Genomic DNA, 13,839 nt, shown 5'->3' with positions numbered 1-13,839 from the left:
TCTACCTCTGTTTCTAAATCATTTTTAATCTGGTCGATTTGATTCTCAATTTAACCCTGTTTTCAGCACAAAATTTCCTGGAAGGTTTGACTTCATCTTGACACTGTTTTTCAGAAGGCTCCACCTTCCTACTGTAGTCATCACAAAGCTCCTTTCTCTCTTCTACACATTTACTACTCATTAATGTTAATTTCTCATTAGTGTTATCACGATCTTTAACTACCACATCAAACTTCTTATTTAATTCTAAGAGATTAGGGCTGACTACCTTAAATCTCCTTTTTAATTTCTTTCTTCAGTTTGTCCTTTAAACTAACCATGTAATTTCTAATGCTATCAGTTTTCTTTTCCACCTATTAATGTCTTTTATCATACTGCTAATGTCTTCTTTCATACCACTAATGTCTTCTTTCATACTCATATCACTCAAACAACTCAGACTACTCATAATTTGCCTTAACATCGCTTCCAAATTTACATCTGCCAAAAACTGTTGCCCTTGCTGGCTTTCGCTACTAGATTCCTCCTCCTTAACTTAACGATCTCACCCACTTCAGTAATGTTTTTGTCTGTTTCGCTCACATCACCACACAATGTAGGTGACGCTTTAATCATTTCATCTACAAAAGGACTTTTGTCCCCATCATTCAAAGTTACTTTCATGTTTGATTTATAACCACCATCATCTACAGAACCAGCCTCCTGTTGTACCTTCACACTCTCTTGTTTGTTAAGGCCACTCATTGTATATAACTTATTATAAAATGGCTTTTGCTATGAAATACCTTATTTTACAATCATACATCTCTTGCTGTTGTTGTTGTTGTTGCTGCTGTTGCTGCTGTGGTTGTCATCTTGTTACATCATCTGCATGGCTGCAGGATGTTGTAATTCTCTCAGTGAAGCGTCTTGTTTATCCTGGTCAGTTGTGTCCCCCTGCATGCTGACTGGCTGCTCCTGCACTCAATAGCTGCTTCCATAGAACCTGCTCGCTGAATGGCTGCTGTCAAACTGTGGCGATGAAACCCTACTGCTGGTCTTATGTTGCGTCATTGCACTGTAAACCACTCATGATTTCACTGTGCAAAGTTCACGAATCCTAGTTTATTGTGCTCACATACAATATTGCCCATCCAGAGGCACCAAATGTGACAACGTTCCCTGCTTTATTACTTTGTTTGTTGTCCTAGGTGTTGATGTAATGAATTCTTACACTAGTTGAAAATGGATTGTGAAAGTACAACACTGACTGCTTTAAATGATGTAACTGACAGGTGCACATTTGCACTTAACAATACTTCAGTTTCACCCCAATAATACATAGTTGTTAAATTTTTTATAAGCTGCATTAATAGGTTTCAGGTGAACATCCACATGCTGCTGAATAGTTTCCTGTGGAACATGACAGTTCTTTCGGGATAATCAGGTACGTATGGAACAGACGCTGTCATTGTTTTGACACACAGCGTAATTGTGTTGCACTTGTTTCACAGATAAGATCTAACCAATACATGTTCCTCGTCTGAAACTTGGCCATGGACTGACTGTCTCAGGACCAAACATCAGGCCCTTATACATCCTCACAATAGTAGGTGCTGAAACTACACATTGTTTGAAAGTTAAATTTAGAGAAATTACAACTAAAACTTAACTCATTAAATTAACTGAATACATTGAAAAATTCGTTCCTTTTTAGCAGATTCTTTTGCTACAATGATTAAACCGAATTATTTGTTTAAATCATGAAATTAACATGTAGAGTTTTGTGAACAATACTTTCGACAAAATTGGTAATTTCTTTGGAATTAATTGAGAGCTGGCTTTGCTAACATGTTTCCCAATAGAGCCAAATAAATATGTAAAGAATGCTATTAGTTGTTCCTCCAAATGTTTATAATTAGCACAGAATTTTGTTTGTATATAAGTTAACAAGAGAATTTAAGTTATAAAACAATTACTGATTTCACCCTATAATAAAAGATATTAACTAGGAGCAGTCAAAATAAATCAGGAAATTAATTACACGTACATAACTAAGCACCCCCCTCCCCATGAACCATGGACCTTGCCATTGGTGGGAGGCTTGGGTGCCTCAGTGATACAGATGGCCGTACAGAAGGTGCAATCACAACAGAGGAGTATCTGTTGAGAGGCTAGACAAACATGTAGTTCCTGAAAAGGGGCAGCAGCCTTTTCAGTAGTTGCAGGGTCAACAGTATGGATGATTGACTGATCTGGCCTTGTAACACTAACCAAAAAGGCCTTGCTGTGCTGGTACTGCGAACGGCTGAAAGCAAGGGGAAACTACAGCTGTAATTTTTCCCGAGGGCATGCAGCTTTACTTTATGATTAAATGATGATGGCCTCCTCTTGGGTAAAATATTCTGGAGGTAAAATAGTCCCCCATTCGGATCTCCGGGCAGGGACTACTCAGGAGGACGTCGTTGTTAGGAGAAAGGAAAGAAAACTGACGTTCTACGGATCGGAGTGTGGAATGTCAGATCCCTTAATCGGGCAGGTAGATTAGAAAATTTAAAAAGGGAAATGGATATTTTAAAGTTAGATACAGTGGGAATTAGTGAAGTTTGGTGGCAGGAGGAACAAGACTTTTGGTTAGGTGAAAACAGAGTTATAAATACAAAATCAAATAGGGGTAATGCAGGAGTAGGTTTAATAATGAATAAAAAATAGGAGTGTGGGTAAGCTACTACAAACAGCATAGCGAAGGCATTATTGTGGCCAAGATAGACACGAAGCCCACACCTGCTACAGTAGTACAAGTTTATATGCGAACTAGCTATGCAGATGATGCAGAAATTGATGAAATGTATGATGAGATAAAACAAATTATTCAGGTGGTGAAGGGAGACAAAAATTTAATAGTCATGGGTGACTGGAACTCGAGAGTAGGAAAAGGGAGAGAAGGAAACATAGTAGGTGAATACGGATTGGGGGTAAGACATGAAAGAGGAAGCCGACTGGCAGAATTTTGCACAGAGCATAACTTAATCATAGCTAACACTTGGTTCAAGAATCATGAAAGAAGGTTGTATACATGGAAGAAGCCGGGAGATACTAAAAGGTATCAGATAGATTATATAATGGTAAGACAGAGATTTAGGAACCAGGTTTTAAATTGTAAGACATTTCCCAGGGCAGATGTGGACTCTGACCACAATCTATTGGTTATGAACTGTAGATTAAAACTGAAGAAACTGCAAAAAGATGAGAATTTGAGGAGATGGGGCCTGGATAAACTGACTAAACCAGAGGTTGTACAGAGTTTCAGGGAGAGCATAAGGGAACAATGGACAGGAATGGGGGAAAGAAATACAGTAGAAGAAGAATGGGTAGCTTTGAGGGATGAAGTAGTGAAGGCAGCAGACGATCAAGTAGGTAAAAAGACGAGGGTTGGTAGAAATCCTTGGGTAACAGAACAAATATTGAATTTAATTGATGAAAGGAGAAAATATAAAAATGCAGTAATTGAAGCAGGTAAAAATGAATACAAACGTCTCAAAAATGAAATTGATAGGAAGTGCAAAACTGATAAGCAGGGATGGCTAGAGGACAAATGTAAGGATGTAGAGGCTTATCTCACTAGGGGTAAGATAGACAGTGGCTATAGGAAAATTAAAGAGACCTTTGGAGAAAAGAGAACCACTTGTATGAATATCAAGAGCTCAGATGAAAACCCAGTTCTAAGCAAAAGGGGAGAGCAGAAAGGTGGAAGGAGTATATAGGTTGGGAAAAGAGTGAGACAGGGTTGTAGCCTCTCCCTGATGTTATTAAATCTGTATATTGAGCAAGCAGTAAAGGAAACTAAAGAAAAATTCGGAGTAGGTATTAAAGTCCATGGAGAAGAAATAAAAACTGTGAGGTTCGCCGATGACATTGTAATTCTGTCAGACACAGCAAAGGACTTGGAAGAGCAGTTGAATGGAATGGACAGTGCCTTGAAAGGAGGATATAAGATTAACATCAACAAAAGCAAAACAAGGATAATGGAATGTAGCCATATTAAGTTGGGTGATGCTGAGGGAATTAGATTAGGAAATGAGACACTTAAAGTAGTAAAGAAGTTTTGCCATTTGGGGAACAAAATAACTGATGATGGTCGAAGTAGAGAGGATATAAAATGTAGACTGGCAATGGCAAGGAAAGCGTTTCTGAAGAAGAGAAATTTGTTAACATAAAGTATAGATTTCAGTGTCAGGAAGTCGTTTCTGAAAGTATTTGTATGGAGTGTAGCCATGTATGGAAGTGAAATGTGGACAATAAATAGTTTGGACAAGAAGAGAACAGAAGCTTTCAAAATGTGGCGCTACAGAAGAATGCTGAAGATTATGTGGGTAGATCACATAACTAATGAGGAGGTATTGAATAGAATTGGGGATAAGAGGAGTTTGTGGCACAACTTGACAAGAAGAAGGGACCAGTTGGTAGGGCATGTTCTGAGGCATCAAGGGATCACAAATTTAGCATTGGAGGGCAGCGTGGAGGGTAAAAATAGTAGAGGGAGACCGAGAGATGAATACACCAAGCAGATTCAAAAGGATTTAGGTTGCAGTAAGTACTGGGAGATGAAGAAGCTTGCACAGGATAGAGTAGCATGGAGAGCTGTGTCAAACTCGTCTCAGGACTGAAGACCACCACCACAACAACAACAACAACAACAACAACTAAGCACAAAATTTAATCTGGTGTTACATTCTATAAAACTGAGGGCCAACCTTTCTCTTTCATGAAAATGCACGTTATACTCATGTATGTTAATGGAAATTAATTCAGAAATGAATTTTATGGAGGCAGATGTCAAACCAAGACGGGAAGTAAAATTATCCCAGCTTGCTTCAACACAACTCAATTTCGACCTCTATTTCTATATCATTTTTAATCTGATCGATTTAGTTCTGAAGTTTAAACCTGTTTACAGCACAACATTTCCTGGCTGCTTTGACTTCATCTTCACACTGTTTTTCAGAAACCTTCACCCTCCTACTATAATCATCACAAAGCTTCTACCTCTTGTCTATACATTTACTACTCATTAATGTTAATTTATCCTTAATATTCTGTACTATTTTCTTTATATTTTCATCACAATCTTTCCCTACTGCCTTAATCTTCTTATTTAATTTTCAAATACTAGACCTAACTACCTTAATTGCATTTCCACTTTCTTTCTTCAGTTCATCCTTTTAACTAGGCATGTCAGCTTTAAATCTATTAATGTCTGCTTTCATACCATTAATATCTTCTTTCATACACATACTACTCATAATTTGCATGTACATCACTTCCAATTTTCCATATGCTATAAACTACTGCTCTTGATGACTTAAGCTACTAGATTCCTCAACCTTATACCTTAACAATTTCATTCACTTTGGTACTGTTTTTGTCCATTTTGCTTACCTCACCATACACTGTAGATGATGCTTTTACTATTTCATCTACAAAAGGACTTTTGCCCCCATAATTTAAAGTTACACTTATGTCTGATTTATAGCCACTATCATCTACAGAACCAGTTCCCATTAAGTCTTTCTGTTCATTTAAAAACTTAGCCTCTACAGCTTTGATTTCACTCACACTGTCTTGTTCGTTAAGGGCACTCCTTATGTATCACTTAATATAAAATGACTTTTGCTATGAAGTTACTTTATTCTTATTCTCTCGCCCCCTGCTGCTGCTGCTGTGATTGTCATCTTGATTCATCATCTGCACAGTTGCTGCAAGTAGTAATTCTCTCAATGAGGTGTTTTGTTTATTCCAGTTGGCTGTGCTGATTGGCTGCTCCTGTATGCAATGGCTGCTTCCATATAATCTGCTTGCTGATTGGCTGCTGTCCTACTATGGCCATGAAATGCATGCACTGATTGGCTGTTGCATTGCCTTCGTTGAAAGTGTTGTGTAAACAGCTCTTGAGTTCACTGTTCAGAATTTGTGAGTCCTAATTTATTGTGCCCATTTACAATAGTCCTCACCCGTGAGGGCCCTATACATGCCGTTCTCCTGCCCTTTTTTTAAATTTATTTTTTAATTTTTTAAATTATTTTCTATTATTATTATCCTTGGTGTCGATATACTGCATTGCTATACTGGCTGAAAAATGGGGAGTGGAAGTTCAGCACTGACTACTTTAAATGATGTAGCTGACAGGTGCACATTTGTGTTTTTTTTTTTTTTTACAGTTCTTTACTTTCACTGTTCTCAACCCCCCAATAATACACAGTTATATGGCCAGTTCACTACTGCTAAATGTAGATAAGCCTCATTAACAGTTTACAGGCATATGTCAGCATACTGCTACAATAATTTACCAATGAATGTCCATAAGCATTTAGCACATGGCCTATTTGAATTACACTTACTTCACAGTTAAGTTGATGCATTTTTGTTGATCTAACCAATAAGGGTTCCTCGTCTGAAACTCTGCCATGGACTGACTGTTTCAGGATCAAAAATCCATATCATCACAATAATAGGCACTGAAACTACACATTGTTAAATGTTTAAGTTGCAGAAATTACAATTAAAACATTACTCATTCAATTAATTGAATACTCTGAAAAATTGCGTCTTTCTAACAGTTTCTTCTACTACGAGGGTTAAGCCTCATTATTTGTTTAAATGATGAAATTAACAGATACAGTTACACAAACAGTACTTTTGGCAAAACTGGTAATTACTTGGGAATTAATTAAGAGCTGGCTTTGCCAATATGTTTTCAAATAGAGCCAAATAAATACTTAAAGAATACTATTAGTTGTTCCTCCAAATGTCTATAATTATTACAGAATTTATATTTGTTTATAAGTCAACAACAGAATTTAAGTTATGAAACAGTTACTGATTTCACCCTATAACAAATGATATTAACTAGGAGTAGTCAAAATAAATCAGGAAATTAATTACATAGACAAAGCTAAGCACAAAATTAGATCTGGTGTTACATTCTTTAATACTGAGGGCCAACCTTTCTCTTTTATGAAAATGCAGATTATACTTATGTATGTTAATGGTAATTAGTTAAAAATGAAATAATGAATTTGAGGAGGCATATGGCAAAACAAGAGGAGAAGTAAAAATATACCAGCTTACTTTCTCACTAGAGGACCTGGTGAAGCAGACGAGAGAGAAGGTATAGAGGTTGTGACAGAATAAAGGTAGAGTGTCTTGGTCCTGAGGACAGATCATGAAGATCTTGAAAGGAGAAGTAGTTGTGGGCTAGGATGAAGTTGTGAAAGTGTATGAGAAATGAGGTAGTGGGTTTTGAATCTGAAGGACATTGAGAAAGGTAGTGTTCAATAGTGATATGACCATGGACTTGAGGGATGTTGGTGTGTAGGAAGGTGGTATCAACAGTGCTGAGTAGGGATCTAGGAGATGAAGGGGTGGTTTATGGTGAAGAGTCAGTGAAGGTAGACATTGGTATCTTTTACGTGGGAGGCTAGATTATGGGCATTTGGTTGGAGGTATTGGTCAATGAGGGTCAAAATTCTTTCAGTTGGGGCACAATAACCAGCCACAATGGAGCAGCCAGAATTGTTGGGTTTTGTGGATTTTGGGGAGCATGTGGAAGGTGAGTGTGTGGGGTGTCATGGGGAAAGGAAGGAAACAAATTCATGGGAGAGGATGTGGGAAGGGCCTAAGGCTTTAAGCAGTGATTGGAGGCTGTGTTGGACTTCCAGGGTGGAATCACTCTGGCAAAGTTTATAGAGGAGAGGAGTCACATTATTGGCAGAGGCCTTATACCAGGTAGTCACTGTGATAAATAACAACAGTGGTGGAACCTTCATATGCAGGTAGAACATTTAACTCAGGTTTTGTTTTGATGCTGAATATGAGTATCCTTTCTTCTGCTGAAAGTTTGGTTTTCAGGGGAAGGGACCAACGGAAGGCTGTTGAGGCCATATCGTAGGTAAGGAACTCCTGGAAGGTGATCAGGAGCTGGTTAGATGTGGGAGAGGAGGATAACAGCTGGATGGTGATATGCACTGGGAGAGGCAGTGTTCAGTGTTGCAATTAGGTTGGTTTAGGTTGGAGGGATTGGTGTCAAAGAAGTGTTTTTGTTGCAAGTATTGTGAGAAGAAGAGTAGTTTCGAGAAGCCCAGAACAGTTAAATTGGGGTGTAAGGCTAAAGATGGGGCCTTTGGATAGGACAGAAACTTCTGTGGAGCTGGGGATTTTGGTGGAAAGGTTAACAACAGTGTTACAGAAACGTTTCAGCTCTAGATTTGGTGGAGTGTTGATAGGGAGTTTTGGGGCCTGTGGCAAGTTGATAAAATCATATAGGCAGGGTTTAGGTGCTATTGGGGTGTTCTCCAGCACCTAGAGGAGCATTCCAGACACCACCTTCATAAGTTATCCAACCTGCTGACATCCTACTGCTGCTTCAGGACACCACTACCCAACATCTATCTTACCCACAATGTTTTTCTTCATCCATCCTTCACTGCACAGATGGGAGTTACACTTATAACATGTTCTTTGCTCCTGTGATTATCCTGGTCTTAATCTACAGTAACATACTATCCCCACACTCTTTACCCAACAGTTTCCATCCACTCTGTCCTGTCACCTTCTTCCCATTCTTATTTCCCATCCTCTTTGTTTGCCACTTCTGCCAATGCATCTGCCCATCTTTCCCCACTCCTTTCCTTTTTTTGCTTCATTTTCCCCACCTTTCCTGCCCCACAACCCCCTGATGCTGGGCCTTTTGGCAGTTTAGTCACTTCTTCTTCTGTCAGACAGTGCTCCTCTTCCCCCACCCATACACTGATATCCATTCCCCTTCCTCGCTTCCTCCAGATTGCTGCTCCCATTCCATCTTATAGTTGCATTCTGCCCTGAGGTGTCAGAGTTCGCACTCATGTGTGTAAATGTTACTTCCTTGTGTGAAAGAATGATGTGTGTTTTTCTTCCTTTTTCTGACAAAGGCTGTGGCCAAAAGCTTATGTATAAGTGTCTTTTAATTGTACCTGTCTGCAACTTATGTCATCTTTACAGTAAGTAGCACTCTATCTTTTCCTACATTATTTTTATTGCAATCTGGAGTTTCTGCTGTACAATAGGGTACTCAGTAAAATTCAGCTTACAGAGAACAGATTAATGACCATATATGTTTTTCTGCATACTTGACTTAACATTTACCAAGAAAACATGATTACAGATATAAACAAAATTTGTAGAAAATAAACTAATTTATGTCAAGGAATATAATTTTGAAATTGAATATTTGTAAAGTTTTGGTTATAGTCACATTGCTAAAACACCAAATATCTTATACTTTGTTCCTTGTGACAGGTTTCTGCGAATATTTATAAGAGTTCTTTAATTATCTGACACTGAAATGTTATTAGAAAATTTGTAAACAAATATTGCATAATGCAAAAACAATGCCAATCACAGTCAAATGAAACAAATGGAATATATATGATAATTAACTTCCTCAAATTCAGAGATAAAATGGTATTCAAAATATTACAGAAAACTCAAAAACATGAACTATCTGTTGTGTTGGCAGGTGAGCCAACACTGTGTTACTAGGGGAGGCCGAAATGCACGCGTTTTAGCTCATGCAGGCTGGCGTGAGGAGGGAAGGACTATACTGACATGAGGTCTGGAACACGACAAGGAATTAGAATTCAGAATGCGGATGTAAGTAGTTTGATACTTAACTTTAATCCATTAATGATGAGCGTCACTCTTGATGGTACATGATTCACAATATTATCTGTTCAGAATACATTTGTAGTAACTGAATATGGTGCCTTGCTAGGTCGTAGCAAATGACGTAGCTGAAGGCTAGGCTAAACTGTCGTCTCTGCAAATGAGAGCGTATGCAGGCAGTGAAACATTGCTAGCAAAGTCAGCTGTACAACTGGAGCGAGTGCTAGGGAGTCTCTCTAGACTAGACCTGCCGTGTGGCGGCACTCGGTCTGCAATCACTGATAGTGGCGACACGTGGGTCAGACGTATACTAACGGACCGCAGCTGATTCAAAGGCTACCACCTAGCAAGTGTGGTGTCTGGCAGTGACACCACACTATCAGGATCGAAGATTTAGATATAATGTATCTGAAAAAACGAACTGTAAATTTCACCTATCAGGACAGGTATTGCAATATACTGTTGAGCCAAGGTTAGTGTAAAACCAATTCATTGAAGTATGTGCAGGAAAGCTGATGCCATTTAGCATCTAACTGACATGTACACAGACCAAGCCCAGGTATTGTTAAAATGTGTGTATGAGTTTGAATTTCTAAATTTAAATTGAAAATTTCATTCTATACAGACTCAAGTAGGAAGAACCAATACTTTCTTTTTAATACCTTGGTAACACCTGTAATGGTGCAGACATGTAGGCAATTTAGTCAGCTGCCTAGAAATGGTATGAGGTGAGGTGAATTTATTTATGTGGCTGAATGCTAGTGGATGACCCCAGGGCCCAGTGCGTAGCACAACGGGGCTAGATAGAGCAGAAAATCTTGGTTTGCTCAAGTACAAAGGTGATCAGTGAGTAGCCAAAACTTGGCAAATCTCAAAGTTGGGAAATTGGATAGTAGTTACCTACATAATATTTGTGCACGAGATGCATCAGAAATGGCTGAGTATGAGACAGTCTGGAATTTGGCATCTTACAGCTCCTAGAAAATCTATAACAAATCACAGTTATGTAATAAAGCAAATCTGAATACATCAGTGATCTCAGATAAATGGGATGCATCGAAAGAACCTAAAATATTTTCAGTATCTCTAAAACTGCAGGAGTTAATATTTTATAGTGACTATTTTCACTATGAACTTTAGAATTAACAACTTTCAAATGCTTCATGTGATTTCATCAAATGATACCTCAGATGACAGCATCATGCCCGAAAGCTACATATCTGTATTTATTTTATTAATTGAGTTATTGTGTCTTTGGATCTTTTACATTATGCAAATGCCCACCAGAACATCATATGCTCCACAATAACACAGCAACTGAATGCGGTGTGAATACCTCATATCTCGTTATAGTTGTGTAACAATTTAATGAGTAGTTTACTGTTTTAGGAGCAACTTTATTTAAAAGTTGATTACAATTTAAAGTGGTCAGTTGCCTGTGTTAGCTGTCACCATCATTGAAAAAAGAAGAAAAAGACACTTCTATTGAGCAGACATAAATAATTATTGAAACCGTATTTAGCAACCTTTTGTTGTCTTTTAACATGAACACAATGGAACATGAATGTTAGCTTATTTATTTATGAACAAACCTTTATTTATATTTGCTGTAAATGTTCATTGTGTGACAGAACAACATTTCTTTTACATAAACATTGTTGTAATATTTTAGTTAAGTGTGGAAAGTAGTCAGGTTGAGTCAGGTTCATGCCTGTAGTACATAAGAATAATGTATTTGTGGTGGAATGGCCTTCAGACAGTGAGAATTAGACAGTTGTGGAATAGTGCTGGAGTCAAGCAATGACAGACAGTTTTTGAATGGTGCACTCAAGGGAGTGATTCTGGACACTTTTACATTAGTTCTGGAAGAAGGCAGACCTGCCTGTGGTATTGTGTGTGACAGTGATATACTGTAGATGGTGAATGGCCACTAAAATACTTTCACTTCCTATTGGACTTTTACTAATGTGAGGTCTGAATGTGCTCTGGTGCACAACTTTTAACTTTTCATTTTGCATTTTTGAATTGAGAATAGACAGAGTATGAGTTCCTATTTATAATCTCTTGTGTGTTAATGAGTAATTCATCATGATGAAATCTGAACTACTATGAGCTGGTGAATATTTTGTGTCTCATGATCACAGAATTGCCTTAGTTTTTGCATGTCTTTGATGACTGTTTAACTCTGGGATTCTGCTACCATTCTCATAATACCATCAATGCAACTTTATTGCATGAAATAAGGTTATATCATTCTGTCTTAAATATCTGATCATCGTAGGATCTCTTTCTGTTTATTTGAGATATGCTTTCTTGAATAAACTCTTTTCAAAAGAATCCTTTCATGTCATCTACATCAATTACTGACATTACAATAGTACCCTTTTTATTAATTATTCTTTTATCTTTTATTAAATGTGTCTGTTTATTTTAGTAATTTGAAATTCTAGCCAGTGCAAAGATTCATTGACTTCAGGATCACACATACAGTCTGTTACTTGCACTAGGTTAGCTGTTGGGCATGAAAGCAGATTTATGTGACCAACTCTATCATGTCACTGAGCTATTCTCTTTCAACAGAATGATGTATAGCCCAATTATCTACATGCAATCACGCAAAGTTACAACTGGCTTGCTCATACAGAATGCTGGTAGTAGAAGCTACTATGCATCAGAACATCCATGAGGTAACATTACAAATCAATGGTGTATCCTTCAGGTAAGACATAAAAAATTATGCAAATACCTTCACTCTTTCACCAAAATATTTCTGATAAACTAAAAGATATTGGTGTTTTCTTTAATATGTAAATACCTAGCATATGATAAAATGCAGTGTTATAATTTATCAACATGTAATTCACATTCTACTGATACTTAGATTAGTTACAATATCGTTTTCCTTAGCTAATAATTTTGTACAGGATTTGCTGATGACATGAGGGAGGTGGGATGTGGACTTGGGGGTGAGCGAAAGAATTTTGGTTAAATAAGAAGAAAATGTAAAAACTGACTGAAGGTTTATTCCAATAAATGTAACCTAAAAGGAAGACAGGTATAAAACAGTGGCTAGTTGGAGGCCACTGACAAGCAGACTGAGGGGCTTGTCACTCGAATAAGAAGCAGCATGAAGGTACGTTTGTTTGGGTTGAGAGCTAGCTAGCAAGAGAGTGTCTTGGCAGTGTCAGTGTACTGTGGCTAGTTCACCCTGCAGTCCTCTGATTGGCTGCTGGAGGCCACTCTGAAAGCATGGCCTAGTCAGCAACACTTTAGTAAAGCTTTACCTTGTCAGTAGTACCTGCTACGAGAGAGCTAATCTACTCACGTGGACTGAGTGTGGGTAAGCAGCAATATCCAGTGACATCTGGTGTTGCACTGATTCAAGCCCAGCCAGAACCTTGCAGCAAGACACAGTTCTGCTGCATTGGAAGAGTAAAAAAGAAAAAAAAATTGTACTGATAAACTTTTCCCTTCAGTGTGACAATCCACCATGTTCATTCCCTCCACCTTCTGTCGGATCATCTTACTAATTTTAAATAATTTGACACTGTGAAAAATTATTAAGAATATTGTCTAAAACATATGCTCCATTGGACAGGTTGCACTGACATTTGAAGGGGTTATAGTCTAATGGGGAGTGATATCAGATAGCAAACTCTTTAAAGTTAATGGAAAGGGGCAAGATTCACAGAGGTTGATCCTGATTTTCTTTAATGTTATAAAATGGTACAATGAGCTGTAATTTAGATGGCCTCTTTTAATTAATAACAAGACAGAGCAGTGTGACCTGCTGACATGGTGCACTGATGGAGTACTGAATCAGTAGTGGCAGCATGGGGGCTGCCGAGTTTTGTCTCCTGGGCAGTGACTGGATGAGCGTGTTGGCAATTTCTGAGTGCAGTGATGGGGGTGCAGTCAGAACTGACACTGTTGGTACTGCTGAGGCTGGTTGACAGGTGTAGTGGATAGGAGGGCTGTAATCAAAGGGACATATCAGGGGGAGTTCGTGGGTGGGTATTTCAATGTGAAGCTTAGCCCAATATAATTGGTACAATTCATTACATTCCCTATAAGACCCTATAGTTTGTGATATAAGAGTACACAATCAAAATTGTTGAACAATATGCCATAAACAGTTCGGTCACTCCTGATGAACAAATG

The sequence above is a fragment of the Schistocerca gregaria genome, chromosome 1 (assembly GCF_023897955.1).
Source record: "Schistocerca gregaria isolate iqSchGreg1 chromosome 1, iqSchGreg1.2, whole genome shotgun sequence".
Taxonomy (NCBI): Eukaryota; Metazoa; Arthropoda; class Insecta; order Orthoptera; family Acrididae; genus Schistocerca; species Schistocerca gregaria.
Note: the sequence above shows the minus strand (reverse complement) of the source record.